Source organism: Silene latifolia, chromosome 4, assembly GCF_048544455.1.
Source record: "Silene latifolia isolate original U9 population chromosome 4, ASM4854445v1, whole genome shotgun sequence".
Classification (NCBI taxonomy): Eukaryota; Viridiplantae; Streptophyta; class Magnoliopsida; order Caryophyllales; family Caryophyllaceae; genus Silene; species Silene latifolia.
In genome coordinates, this window is record NC_133529.1 from 25289115 (window position 1) to 25304078 (window position 14964).

Consider the following 14964-nt stretch of genomic DNA (forward strand, 5'->3'; position numbering starts at 1 on the left):
CAAAATAATATATGTGACAACATATCCAAAAACCAAGTTAAAATTCGAAGTATAGCTAATTTTCGACCAAAAATGACATTTTTACTCAAAAAATCATATTTAAATGCCATTATAGTAAATTATGAACAATAAAAATCCGAAAAATTAACCAAAATATCCTAAAACATTTTAGGACCAGAAATATTAACATGCATGTAATAATTTCGTGATATATCATAATAACACAAATTTTACAAGTTTTATTTGTTATTCATATAACTCGGAAAAACTTTTAACCAATTTGCATGCAAACAACCGTGGCTCTGATACCAATTGAAGGAAATGTAGATCTTTATACATACTAACATACTCATATATGTCGAAATTAATTTGTCATAAAATTAAATACGGATTTTATGCATGCAAACAATATAATAAAAGAGAAGAAATCATTTTCTTACAATGAAATTTCGGTTCAAATGGGCACAAAAGAAATCTCCTTTTCTTTTGTTCTTGAGCTTTCCTTTAATGGAAGAACAAGATCCAAGTGTAGGATCTCTCCTTAGGAATAATACCCAAAGCTTAACTCTTAATCTAATTAATATTATTTGAGCTAGTATAATATTAATCTCATGAAAAATTGAACCAAAAATTTGTTTGGTTTAGACTCCTAAAACCGGGTAGGAGATGTGGAGAGGAAGAGTATTATTTTTATCTCTCTAAAAATAATTTTACATGGTTGAATAAATAATAATAATCACCCACACATACATATGGTGAATAATAATTATTTTAAGTAAAAGAACTCTTGTTCTTTTCTATGTAGAACCGATTGGGAGGGAAGGAGAGCCCAATGCATGGGCTAATTTTTCTACCCAAGAAATGTAGGCTTGCATGGCTACACATAGGTAGATCATCATTGTGTTTTCTCTTATTAAAATAATTAACACAATTTTTTTCCACTAAAACCCTCTTAATATTTCGGTACTTATAAAATGGAAAGTCCATTTTATATTTTGTCATTTGTCAATTTTGTCACATGTTACATGTTACATGACATGTAACAATGCAATGTATTTTTATCATATTAAAAATCAACGTATTAATAAAAATACGTCATATACAAAAATCGACTTAGTAATTCATAATTACTTATACCAAAATATTTTACCAATTTATAAATCATATTTATAATAATTCATTCAATTCCGATTGTTTCTTTAAACAACAATTTCATCCGAGTAATGAAACAATTCGATTACTCAGACCGTATCTCATTTAATCATATTTCAATTTGATACGTAAATTTTACTTCCAAAATCGTCCGTCAATTTTTCAAGTAATTTAATTAACTCGTAACATTATACGATTAATTAAATGATCAATTAAGAGTATTGCCCTATAGGTATGACCTAGGGGTCAATCGATCACCACCGTCTCACGACAGTAATGTCAAACCTCTAGTCACCAATCATTACCGATATATGTTGACCAGTTGACAGTAACAAAATTACTTCCCAATTGTATTCTTTAAAATGAGATTTAATAATGATATTTAAATCACATGATCGCACTATTGTTGAGGACACATTTCCCAACATATTTATGTTAATAAAACGCTTCCCTATATAAGGGAAGTCATCATTAGGTCATAAACAGACTTTACATACTCTTTCATACTCTTAAACACTGCTTTGGCTCTTAATTACTGTTGCTACTCCGTTCTTTACGGCGTATTCACTCTTTTGTAATCTTTCTTTACCCTTAATCTCAATCTAATCCTTCGCTTGCCCTAAATTATTGTTTTACTTTGTCTTTTGTTCTTTAATTCTTATTGTTATCATTGTTAGTGTATGCTTCATCTTCTTAATTTCTTTATTATGTCTCTTAGTATATTCATCGTTATTGTTGTTAAATTTGATAGCATGAGTAGATAATCTCTCTATGTTAGGATTAGGGGAGCCATGGTAGTAATGTGACGATGTTGTGAATAGGCTAGATAATTGATTGTGAGAACCTGTGACCATAGCAATATAACTGTAACATGTTTAGTTGAGTGCCCGCTTCTAAACCACTTTAATCTGGTTAAATTCGCTCCTAGATCGGAAGATTGGAATGAACAAACCTGCTATGAACAGTAGACTACCCTAATGAGGATGGAAGTTAAGTTAGTTGTAATCTAGGGTGGATAACAGACCGGAAAGACCTTTCCCTCACAGTAGATTTTCTAGACTATTTATGACTGAGTTAGTGAATTGCCATGGTGAACCGAAATCCTAACATACCTCTCCTTATCTGATTAATCTTAGCTTTTTCTTGCCTTTATTGCTCTTGCCTTTACTTCTCTTGCCTTACATCTTCAGTAGTTTAGAAAACAAATTTAAAACCCCCCAATTGTGACCCGGCAGACGTGCTTAGCAGATAGATACTTAGCCTCCCTGTGGAGATTGACCCTACTTACCGCTAGCTTCTGTTAGTAGTAATAGGTATTTATTTTTGGTACCTAACGATGGTATCAAACAATGTCCTATTTGTCCCTGCATTCAGACACAACTTGTTGCCTGTTCAGAATTTAACAAGAGATGAACAATGTCATGTAACATTTTATGCAACAATGTGTATGATACAGGACTCTCAAACCAAGACTACTAAGGGAATTGGAAGAGAACACAAGGGTGTTTATTATCTACTAAATAATGACTGCCAGTCACACCCTAAGTTAGTTTATGATTCAGCTGTTGTTAGTAAATCTACTATGCGTAATGCTAATATGTCTGTTAGTTCATCTGGTTCAAGGAAGGCAGGTCGCACAAAAACTGATCCTTGTAGTGCACCTGACACATTATGTAATGAAGTGCCAATTTTCAATGAAAAAAAACTCTGATCTCTGGCATTTAAGGCTAGATCATGCTCCAATTAGTAAACTTAAACACATCTCACATATTGCAAAACACTCACTGAACTCAAAAATAATGTGTATAACTGGTTCCATGGCAAAACAAACAAAGCTACCCTTTCCAACTAGAATAGAAAAAGGCACAACTCTTTTTGATTTGGTCCATGTGGATGTTTGGGGACCATATAGAAAAGAAACCAGGAATAAACATAGATATTTCTTAACACTGGTGGATGATCACAGTAGAGCCACTTGGGTGTATTTGATGAAACATAAGTCAGAAGTTGCACAACTGCTGGTGCACTTTTATAAATTTGTCAAAAATCAATTTAGGAAAATAATAAAGGTTCTCAGGTCTGATAATGCACTGGAAATCACTGAAGGAGACAGTAAGAAATACTTACTATCCAAAGGAATATGGCATCAAACCAGCTGCATTGATAGACCTTAGCAGAATGGAGTAGTGGAAAGAAAGCATAGACATCTCCTTGAAATCAGCAGAGCCATCAGATTCAGTTCAGGATTGCCTCTCTCATTTTGGGGAGATTGTGTGTTGACTGCTGCATACATCATCAACAAATTGCCAACTCCACTTGTGGAAAACAGAACACCATATGAAGTTTTGTTTAATAAGTTTCCAGATTATGATATGATGAAAGTATTTGGCTACTTAACCATGGCTTATAACCCTAGCAGAGATAAAGATAAGTTCCAACCCAGGGGGATTCCATGCATCTTCATAGGCTACCCCTTATCTCAAAAAGGGTATAAGTTGTATGATACAGCCAAGAAGACAGTGTTTGTCACCAGAGATGTCAAATTCTTTGAGGAAGTATTTTCATGCAAAGTTAAGAACTTTGCTCAACAACTGCCCTCATTTCACTCAGGACAATACCAAATTCAACCTCTCACCACCATGAGGGACACCTCAGTCTTTATTGAAGCAGATACCTCCACTGAAGAGACTCCTGATGAAGAAAAAGTGGAGGTGGAGACTGATGTTGCTGTCCAAGAGGAGCTCCATCATGACATCAATGACACAGTGCCCCCTAAGGTCACTCCCATTCCAGAGAGACCAAGAAGAGAAAGGAGGGCTCCAGAGTGGACCAAAGACTTTATAGTCAATAATCCAGTGATGGCTCCTTAAACTGTGGCCAATGTGGTCCAACTCCACTTGGATAAACCATTTGCTGGCCACACCAGCCTGGTTGCTGCTCATATGGATCCCCTTACCTTCCAAGAAGCTATCAAAGATCCCAAATGGATTCAAGCTATGAAAATGGAGCTCCAAGCCCTACATGACAACAATACTTGGATTCTCACTGAACTACCCAAAGGAAGGAAGGTCATAGGATGCAAGTGGATTTATAAGACCAAATTTAATCCAGATGGGTCAGTTGAAAGATATAAGGCCAGATTGGTGGTGCAGGGATTTAGACAAAAATATGGCATAGACTATGATGAGACATTTGCCCCAATGGCCAAAATGTCCACAGTTAGGGCTCTCCTAGCTGTTATATCCATCAACAACTGGGAAACATGCCAAATGGATGTAGCAAATGCTTTCCTACATGGTGACTTGATGGAGGATGTGTATATGAAGCTGCTACAAGGCTACTGTGATGCTCTCTTACACACTGGTGGAGAGGAGGAGCATGAGAACCCTGAAGGAAAAGTCTGCAAATTGTTCAAGTCCTTGTATGGTCTTAAGCAAGCACCTAGGCAATGGTTCTCCAAATTGTCTCATGCTTTACTCAGCTGTGGGTTCAGGCAGTCTCATGCAGACCATTCTCTGTTTGTCAAACAGCAAAATGGGAACACTACAGTGGTTCTTATATATGTTGATGATATGGTTATTGCAGGGGATAACACCCCTGATATACAAGCTCTCAAAACACATCTTAACTCTCTATTTCACATGAAGGACCTTGGTGAATTGACCTATTTTCTGGGATTAGAAGTTCAGAGAAGCACTGCTGGTATTTTTATATCTCAGCAGAAATATACACTTGACTTGCTCAAGTCTTTTGGAATTGACAAATCCAGATCAACACAATTGCCAGTCAACCCAGTGGTTAAACTTGAGCCAGGAAAGGGTACACTATTAACTCAACCTGATATGTATAGAAAGCTGTTGGGTAAACTGATCTACCTCGCCATTTCTAGCCTGACATTGCATTCTCGGTGTAACTCTTGAGTCAGTTCCTTCAATCTCCCACCTCAGACCATATGCAAGTTGCTAGGAAGGTTCTCAGGTATCTCAAAAATGCTCCTGGCCAAGGCATTCTCTTTGCCGATCACTCAAAGAAGAAACCGATCGCATCTTTGTGACTCTGATCGGGCTTCTGTCCTTCAAAGAAAAGATTCACTACAGGCTACTGTATCCTCCTTGGTAAGTCTCCAATTTCATGGAAGTCCAAGAAACAGTATGTGGTATCTAGGTCCTCTGCTGAAGCTGAGTATCGTTCCATGGCTATGACTACATGTGAAATAACTTGGCTTTTCCAGCTTCTTCAAGACCTAGGCTTGAAACATCTAGGACCAGCTCACTTAAAGTGTGACAATCAAGCTGCCCTTGCCATTGCTGCAAATCTAGTATACTACGAACGCACCAAACATATTGAAGTGGACTGCCACTTCATCAGAGAAAAGATACAGCGAGGACTTCTTAAAACATGCTATGTCAACACAAAGGATCAGGTAGTTGATGTTTTCACTAAGTCATGTTCCATCTCTCAGCAAAATCATCTATTGTCCAAGATGGGAGTTACATCAAGTCTCCACTCTATCTTGAGGGGGAGTGTAAAGAAAATGACAATGCAAGTGTTGGAATAAGTGTCCTCCGACAATAATGCGATCACAACTGTTGATCATGATGATCACATGTTTAAATCTCATATTTAAGAATACATGTGGGAAGTAACATTTTACAGTCAACTGGTCCACACATATCAGTAATGATTGGCTGACTAGAGTTTGACATTACTGTCATACGACGGTGGTGATCAGTTGATCCCGTAAGGTCATACCTATAGGATGATACTCTTAATTGAATATTTAATTGATCGTATGGCGATACGAGTTAATTAAATTACTTAAATTGACGGACGATTTTGGAAGTAATATTTACGTGTCTCATTGTAATTTAATTAAATAAGATGCGGTCTAAGTGATCGAATTGTTCTATTACTTAGATGAAATTGTTGTTTACGAAAACAATTGGAACTGAATGAATAATTTATTATAAATACAAGACGCTGTGATTTATAATTGATAAACCGTTTTGGTACAAGTAATTATGAATTACTAAGTCGATTTTGTACATGACGTATTTGTATTAATACGTTGATTTTTAATATGTTAAAAATACATGACAATTTCACATGACTAGTAACATGTGACAATTGACAAATGACAAAATATAAAATAGACCTCCCATTTTATGTAAGTGCCAAAAAATGGAGGGAGTATAATGTTTAAATTGTGTTAAATAATTAAGTGGAAAGCATAATGATTATAACTAGCTTGTAGTCATGCAAACCTAGTTTTTCTTGAGAAGAATTACAAGCTCATGCATTGGCTCTACTCTCCCCATGCCAACCGGTTTTCAAAGGGCCATTATAGAGGTTTTTTCTCTCTAATAATTCATTCACTACTTTACATTATAATTCTAGTGTAAGAATTATAATTTACTCTCTACATCTTATGAAAAATTAGAGAGACAAAATCTCCAAAATCCTTCCTCTCTATACCGAAATAATAGAGATCAAAACAATAGTTTTTGGGTCATTTTTAGTAAGATTATAATTATTCTAGATCAAATAATAATAGTCTTTTAAGGGTCATCTTGGGTATATGCTTTAAGGAGGGATTCTATCTTTGAATCCTTGTTCTTCCATTTGTAAGGAAAACTCAAGAACAAGTGAGAAGGAGAACTCACTTGTGCCCTAAATCCGAAACTACTATAGTAAGAATGACGATTTCTTCTCTTGTTTATTTTTGTTTGCATGCATAAGATCTAGTTTTAATTTTATGACTAAATTAAAATGTAACATATATGAATATGTCGAAATAATATGATTAATAATTTCTAACAAGTGGTATCAGAGCCTTCGGTTGGTTGCATGCAAATCGGTTATTATTTTTCCGAGTTATAAGATTAACAAACAAAACTTATAAATTTGTGTTTATTATGAAATATCACGAAATTTATTTGCATGTTAAAGTTTCTGGTCCTAAAATGTATTTAGGATATTTTGGTTTATTTATGGATTTTATTGTTCATTTTATATAATAATGGCATTAAAATGTGATTTTTTTGATAAAAATGTCATTTTTTGACTAAAAATAGCTAAACTTCGATTTTTCCAGTGGTTTTTGGATATGTTTTCACATATATTATCTACTGATGGCCTGTAAATTGTCATAATAAAATGAGTTGTTATGCTCAAAATATGGATTTTTCAAGTTAAAATCGTATTTAAATGGAAAAATAGGTTAATATGAGTTATATTTCGAATCTGGTCATGAAAATTTAGTATGTTGTCACATGAAATTTTACAACATGTGTGTAAAATATTTGGCTATAATGAAGTCTTTATTTATGATTTATGAATTTTTGATGAAAAATCACATAAATAGTGATTTTAATTAGTAAAAATGCTAAAACATATTTCATGACTAAAAAAAGTCACATGTTGCATTTTATCATATATTTCAGAACTAAAAGTGAAAAGTTGATAAAAATAATTTTTCTCTTATTTTTTATGGTGATATTTGTTAAAATCGATAAACCGCAACATTGTTTTTCTCGATAAATTTTCGAAATTTTTAACCTAAGTTTTGAACATTATGACTGTCATGGTATTTTTACAGAATGTTCATGAGTTTAAATTTCAAATTTCAAATTTATTTGAAATTTTTATGATTTAAGTTGAAGTTTATGACATAATTTTGTATTTTGGGTCCATTTATGAACAATATTTAGAAATCTAGGTTAATTATTGTCAAATATTAGTGGAGACTAATTTTGAGTCCTAAGATGGTTAGGGTAATTAACTTGTACATAAATATGATTTTATGTAATTATTGTGATTTTTAAATGGTTAAATCACGCAAATCCGTAAAAACCGATTAATGTACGATATTGGCTCCTTAAAGGCGATTTAGCGTAAAATTGGGCATGTTCATACATATTATAATGCTGCATTTTATTTATGATTGTCATATTTTAATTTTATGTAATTTTTTGAATTATGTAATTTTACTTAATATGGCCTTAGTTTTAATTGGTATTACCCGAAATGTATGGGAATATCGATTCGGTTGTAATTTATTGTGATCTCGTATCACCGTTTTGTAATTTAATAGATTTCTTTTATTTTAATTACAAATATATAATAGGAAATTATGTAATTTATTATGTAATTTATTTATTTCGGAGTTCCTTGAAGACGGTGCCACTCGTGAAGGCGATCCATCAAAGAATGTTGCCTTGAAATGCGTGCCAAGACTGAAGTTCAAGGGACCAAAGGAGTTGGTTTCCGAATATGTAATAGTTGATTAGATTTACTATTTTAGGAAGGCCATACTAGGATTTTATTTATGTTTTGCATTTTATTTATATGTTGCATGCATCGCTAAATCGCCAAAGCTAAAACATGCATTATCATTAAATCGAGTAAATCGACCGTGTCAATTACAATTATCGTAGTTCACCGCTTTAGTTCACTTAAAACGTGATAGATAATAAATTGACATGACCTCTCGCTAAAATAAACAATTGAGACTTAGCCTTACCAAAAAGTAGAAACCATGAAAACCTATTTCGTTAGGGAGTGCACTCGGCCTTACCGGGGTACAAACCTTGCTACGTAGGGGAAGTGGGTGATAAATGTCTATCCACCGAATTTATGTTCATAAAGGGTATTTCGGCACACCGTGCCCTAAGTTAATATGAATTTGGATCATGGACACATTTATTCACAATTTGGATTGAACTCAACGAAAGTATTCACGACGATTTCCGGATGTGTTTCGGGCTAGAGATAAATATTAATGTAATTTTATCGACCAAGAGTTCTAAAACTAGAATCGATTAAAGAGTTAATCCACCGAGTTATGTTAATAAAGGGTATTTCGGCACACCGTGCCCCAAGTTAATATGAATTTGGATCTTGGAATCATTTATCAAGTTGGGTAGAGGTCACTAGATAAATGCAATAAAACTTGTTTAAATTAAAAATTTACGAGTGTTATTATTATTTTGAAAACGACAAATGTTTTATTTCATCTATTTTGTTTTGTAGACCACTTTTATTTCTCATAACAAATGGCCGCACCAAACACCAATGCCGCACCTCTCACTAATGTTTCATGGCTCCGATCCTTTATGGATCGTTGTAAACTTGAAAAGAATGGGTCAAATTTCTCCGATTGGGATGCCCAACTCAAATTAGCCGCCCAAGGTGACGACAAGCTTCGTTACCTCACCGAGTCCTCTCCACCCGAACCTAATGCTAGGTCGAGTGCCGCCACTAGGGAAGCATATGAGGCTTACCACAAAGAGTCCGCCGCTATGAAAAATGTGTTGATTTTTGCGATGGAGGCGGATCTCCAAAGGAGAGCCTTTAAAATGGGCACCGCTAATGAAATCTATTCCAAACTTGTGACAATGTTTTCACAAACACCGAGGATCGTCCAATATGAGGCGGCCTCGGCATTCTTTGATCTCGATTTTAAGGAGGGCCAAAAGGTTAGCCCTCACGTGCTCAAATTGTTGGAGCTAGTCGAGACTTTGAAGATTCAAAAAGTTGAAATCCCCCAAGAGCTCATTGTAGATAGGATTCTACACTCCTTATCCAAAGTCAAAGCATATGTTCAATTCCGGGTGAATTTTAGAATGCAAGACAAGGACGTGTCTCTTGAAGAGTTGCACAAGTTACTTGTGCAAGCCGAAAGAGACATGGGATTAAATGTTAACCCACCTGAGGATGTGCTTAATATAAGCACTAAGAGCAAAGGGAAGTTCAAAAAGAATGGGAAAAAGGGCAAGAGGCAAGCTCCCATGTCCACCAAGGCTAAGACTTTTGAAGCTAGCACTTCCAAAACCAAGAAGGGTCCTCTTGACAAATGCCATTATTGTAATGGTGTTGGACATTGGAAGAGGAATTGTTCCAAGTACCTTGGTGACATAAAAGCTGGAAAGATAACTCCAGTAGGTACATGACTATCCTTTCTTTTATGTTTCTAATTCAACTATGGAAAGTTGTGATAATGTTGTTAGAAATATTAATCTCATTAATTTACATATTCATATATGTGAGAAATTATTTAGTCATAAAATAATTACAAATCTTATGCATGCAAACAAAAATAGACAAGAGAAGAAATCGTCTTTCTTACTATGGAATTTCGGATTAAAGGGCACAAGTAAGATCTCCTTCTTACTTGTTCTTGAGCTTTCCTTAAAGTGGATGAACAAAGGATCCAAAATAGAATCCCTTCCAAATGTGAATACCCAAAGAAATCCCTTAATAACTAATATTATTTGTACTAGAAATAATACTAATCTTACTAAAAATTGACCCGAAATATTTATCTTGGTCTCTTGCCATTTCGGTCAAGAGGAAGGAATTTTTGGAGATTTTATCTCTCTAATTTTTCATAAGATGTAGAGAGTAGTATATTTCTCACACACTAGAAATATTGTATGAGGTAATGAATAATTAAAGAGAAAACATTAGTCTTTCTCTAGTGGGAACACCGGTTGGGGTATGGGTCATGGGGGAGCCAATGTATGAAAAAATTGCTCTTCTCAAAAGCTAGGTATGCATGGCTACTAGCTAGATTTAATTATTGTGTTTTCCTCTAAAGATAAAACACAATCTAAATCTTATACTCCCTCCCTTATTTCGGTACACCTAAAATAAAATGGGTAGTCCATTTTATTTTGTCACTTGTTAATTTTGTCACATGTAACATATTACATGACATGTCACAATGTAATGTATTTTTAACATATTAAAAATCAACATACTCATAAAATATGTCATTTACAGAATCGACTAGTAATTGGTAATTACTTGTACCAAAACGGTTTATCAAATTATAAATTACAACGTCTTGTATTTATAATAAATTATTCATTCAATTTCGATTTCAATTGTTTCGTAAACAATAATTTTATCCAAGTAATAAAACAATTCGATTACTTAGACCGTATCTAATATAATCGAATTACAATAAGACACGTTAATCTCACTCACAAATCATCCGTCAATTTTAAGCAATTTAATTAACTCGTATCGGCATACTATTAATTAAATAATCAATTAAGGGTATTTCCCTATAGGTATGACCTAAGGGGATCAACTGATCACCACCGTCGCACGACAGTAATGTCAAACTCTAGTCAGCCAATCATTACCGATATGTGTGGATCAGTTGACTGTAAAATATTACATCCCACATGTATTCTTAAATATGAGATTTAAACATGTGATCATCATGATCAACAGTTGTGATCGCATTATTGTCGGGGGACACATATTCCAACAATCTCCCACTTGTCCTCAACAAGTGTGCATCACCAATACTCTTGTCCTATTACTATCTCCCACTCAATGCAAGGTGTCTTTCGGGTCGTACTTGCAAGTGATCATATCGAGAGTGGTTTCCTCGATCTGGAGAATAACTGATTGACCGGAATTATCTACCATAGATACCTTCCGAGCGTGGCCACGCATTTCCAGTTCATTACTCCTCGAGTGGCCCTGAGATATTGTTATAACCCTGACAAGGGGTGGACAATTCCTATTGCACTTATTCCCTTCGACTAGCCACAGCCATCATAACCCAAAATATGCCCATTTGACCCCATTTACGAAGATCGTAGTAACATAAATCAAAGTTAATCTGAAACTGTGCCACCTTAGGCGAACAGTCTTGAGTCAAAAGAATCGACTCATTAGAATACTATAGATGCTCTCGCCACGACTAGGCTATATAAAATTGCCAGAACTCTATAAGCGGTCATTAGCTCGACAAAGTGTTCTTAACAGTCTGCCTATGTGATCGACTAGTCATTCTCATATGACTCTATGGCACTTGAACTTGCCATCAATCGCATCACACTCTAGTCACTTCAAGACGTCACCTCATACAAATGACTATGGGCGATTACTATGTCAATTTAGTTCACTTTAATGGGGTTCAATCTTGTCTCCACAACCCATTTGAATATGACAAGTAATGGAAAAATAAAAGACAAATGTGATTATGCATATGATCAAATAAAACAACTCTTTTATTTCATATCAAAGTCTAACATAAAACTGGCATTCGTTTGAGTCCCATGGACGCAACATGTCCATCATGCTTAGCCTGCGATAAAGGCTTGGTGAGCGGATCAGCTATGTTATCATCAGTCACAACCTTACATATCGCAATTTCCTTTCTTTTAATGAAATCTCTAATTACATGATATTTTCTAAGTACATGTCTAGATCTATTACTAGACTTTGGCTCTTTAGCTTGGAAGATCATCCCACTATTATCACAATAGAGAGTGATGGGATCATTGGAGGTAGGTACTACTCTTAGACCTTCCGTGAATTGCCTGATCCATACAGCTTCCTTGGCAGCTTCTGATGCTGCAATGTACTCACCTCCGTTGTTGAATCCCATGATCACAGACTTCCTTGAAGCTTCTCCAATAAAGACCACCATTAAGCATGAAAACGAAACCAGCTTGTGATTTCATGTCATCTCTATCTGTTTGGAAACTTGAGTCCGTGTAACCATTAACACGGAGCTCGGTGTCTCCTCCAAACACTAAGATAGAATCCTTAGTTCTTCTCAAGTACTTAAGGATGTTCTTGACGGCTATCCAGTGACTCTCACCTGGACTTCCTTGATATCTACTCGTCATGCTCAAGGCATACGAGACATCAGGACGTGTGCATATCATGGCATACATGATTGATCCAACAGCGGAAGCATAAGGGATCAACTTCATGCGTTCAACATCATGGGGTTCGGAGGGCGATTGAGACTTGCTCAATATTGTCCCAGTTACCATAGGTACCAATCCCCTTTTTGATTTGTCCATGCTGAAACGTCGAAGAATTTTATCAACATAAGATTCTTGACTTAGTGCCAATATCCTCTTGGATCTATCTCTATGGATCCGGATACCTAATATGCGTTGTGCCTCTCCTAAATCCTTCATTTGGAAATGGTTACCTAACCACTTCTTAACAGAAGACAACATTGGAATGTCATTTCCAATGAGTAGTATGTCATCGACATACAAGATTAGGAACACAACATTGCTCCCACTAAATTTCATGTATAAACATGGTTCCTCAAAGACTCGAGTGAAACCATTCTCTTTTATCACATGATCGAATCGATGATTCCAACTTATTGATGCTTGCTTAAGTCCATAAATGGATCTCTTAAGTTTGCATACTTTGTCAGGATTTTTAGAATCAACAAAACCTTCGGGTTGTATCATGTACACCTCCTCTTCTAAATGCCCATTTAGAAAAGCGGTTTTGACATCCATTTGCCATATTTCATAATCATGAAATGCGGCAATCGCTAACAAAATCCGTATGGATCTTAGCATGGCTACGGGGGCGAAGGTTTCATCATAATGAAGACCTTGGACTTGGGTAAATCCTTTTGCCACTAGCCTAGCTTTGTAGACATCATCATGTCCTTCTATGCCATTCTTGACCTTGAAAATCCATTTGCATTGAAGAGGTCTTGCCTCTTTAGGCAAATCCACCAAGTTCCAAACTTGGTTTTTATGCATAGAATCCATCTCGGACTTCATGGCTTCAAGCCATAAGGAGGAATTTGGACTAAAGATTGCGGCCTTGTAGGTTGCGGGCTCGTCACTTTCTAAAAGCAACACAATGAGTGTTCCATCTTCTTCGATAAGTCCCACATATCGATTGGGATGGCGAATAACTTGGCCCGTTCTTCTAAGAGAAGGAGGGACAACCGCGCTAGACGACGAAGGAACATCTTCTTGCGTCTCTACCTCGGTTTGTGGCTCTTGAACTTCATCAAGTTCAAAATTTCTTCCACTTTGTCTCTTAGAAATAAATTCTCTTTCTAAGAAGACAGCCTCGCAAGACACAAACACTTTGTTTTCTTGAGGCTTGTAGAAGTAATATCCTCGAGAGGTCACGGGGTAACCTACAAAGATGCATTTTTCGGACCTTGGGGCAAGCTTGTTGTCGGTCTTTGCCTTGACGTAAGCATTAAATCCCCAAATCTTCATGTAGGATAGATTAGGAACTCTTCCTTTCCATATCTCAAATGGAGTCTTTTCGGTTGCCTTTGTGGGACTATTATTCAAAGATATAATTGTAGTTTGGATTGCAAATACCCAAAACGAGTTAGGTAACTCGGTTTGACTCATCATGGATCGAACCATATCAAGTAGGGTTCGATTTCTCCTTTCGGCAACACCATTGAGTTGTGGTGTTCCGGGTAGAGAGAGTTGTGATATAATACCACAACCTTTCAAGTGTGAATCGAATTCATGGCTAAGATATTCTCCACCACGATTGGATCGTAGTGTTTTTATCTTTTTGTTCAATTGGTTCTCTACTTCTGTAACACCCCGGTTTATAAAAGAAGTCCTCGTCAAGACATTCTCTAATAAAACGGACTGTTACCATCTCGGTTTCCCGAGGTAGTGAATAACAAATTAAACTCCAAGGCAATTTATATAATATTTTAACTTAATTATTACAAATCCTCTTTTCAACTCAAATTACAAGAACTGACGTAAATAAAAGTGTAAGTCTTCTAGATGATGATCTAGCTACTAAGTCGTTTGATCCAGTGTCTCACGCCCATCAAGCTCCCGTCCTATCTCTTAAACCTGTCAAGTCTGCTCCCCATAAAACGGTTCATCACAGGTGTTCACGAATACACAGGGTCAACCACGAGGTTGAGTAGGGAAAACAATAAACAATAAAATATGATATGCATGATACTCCGCCACCTCCATCTCCATCTCAACTCATCACACACATCTCATACCCCGGAACGCCCAGCCATACCGA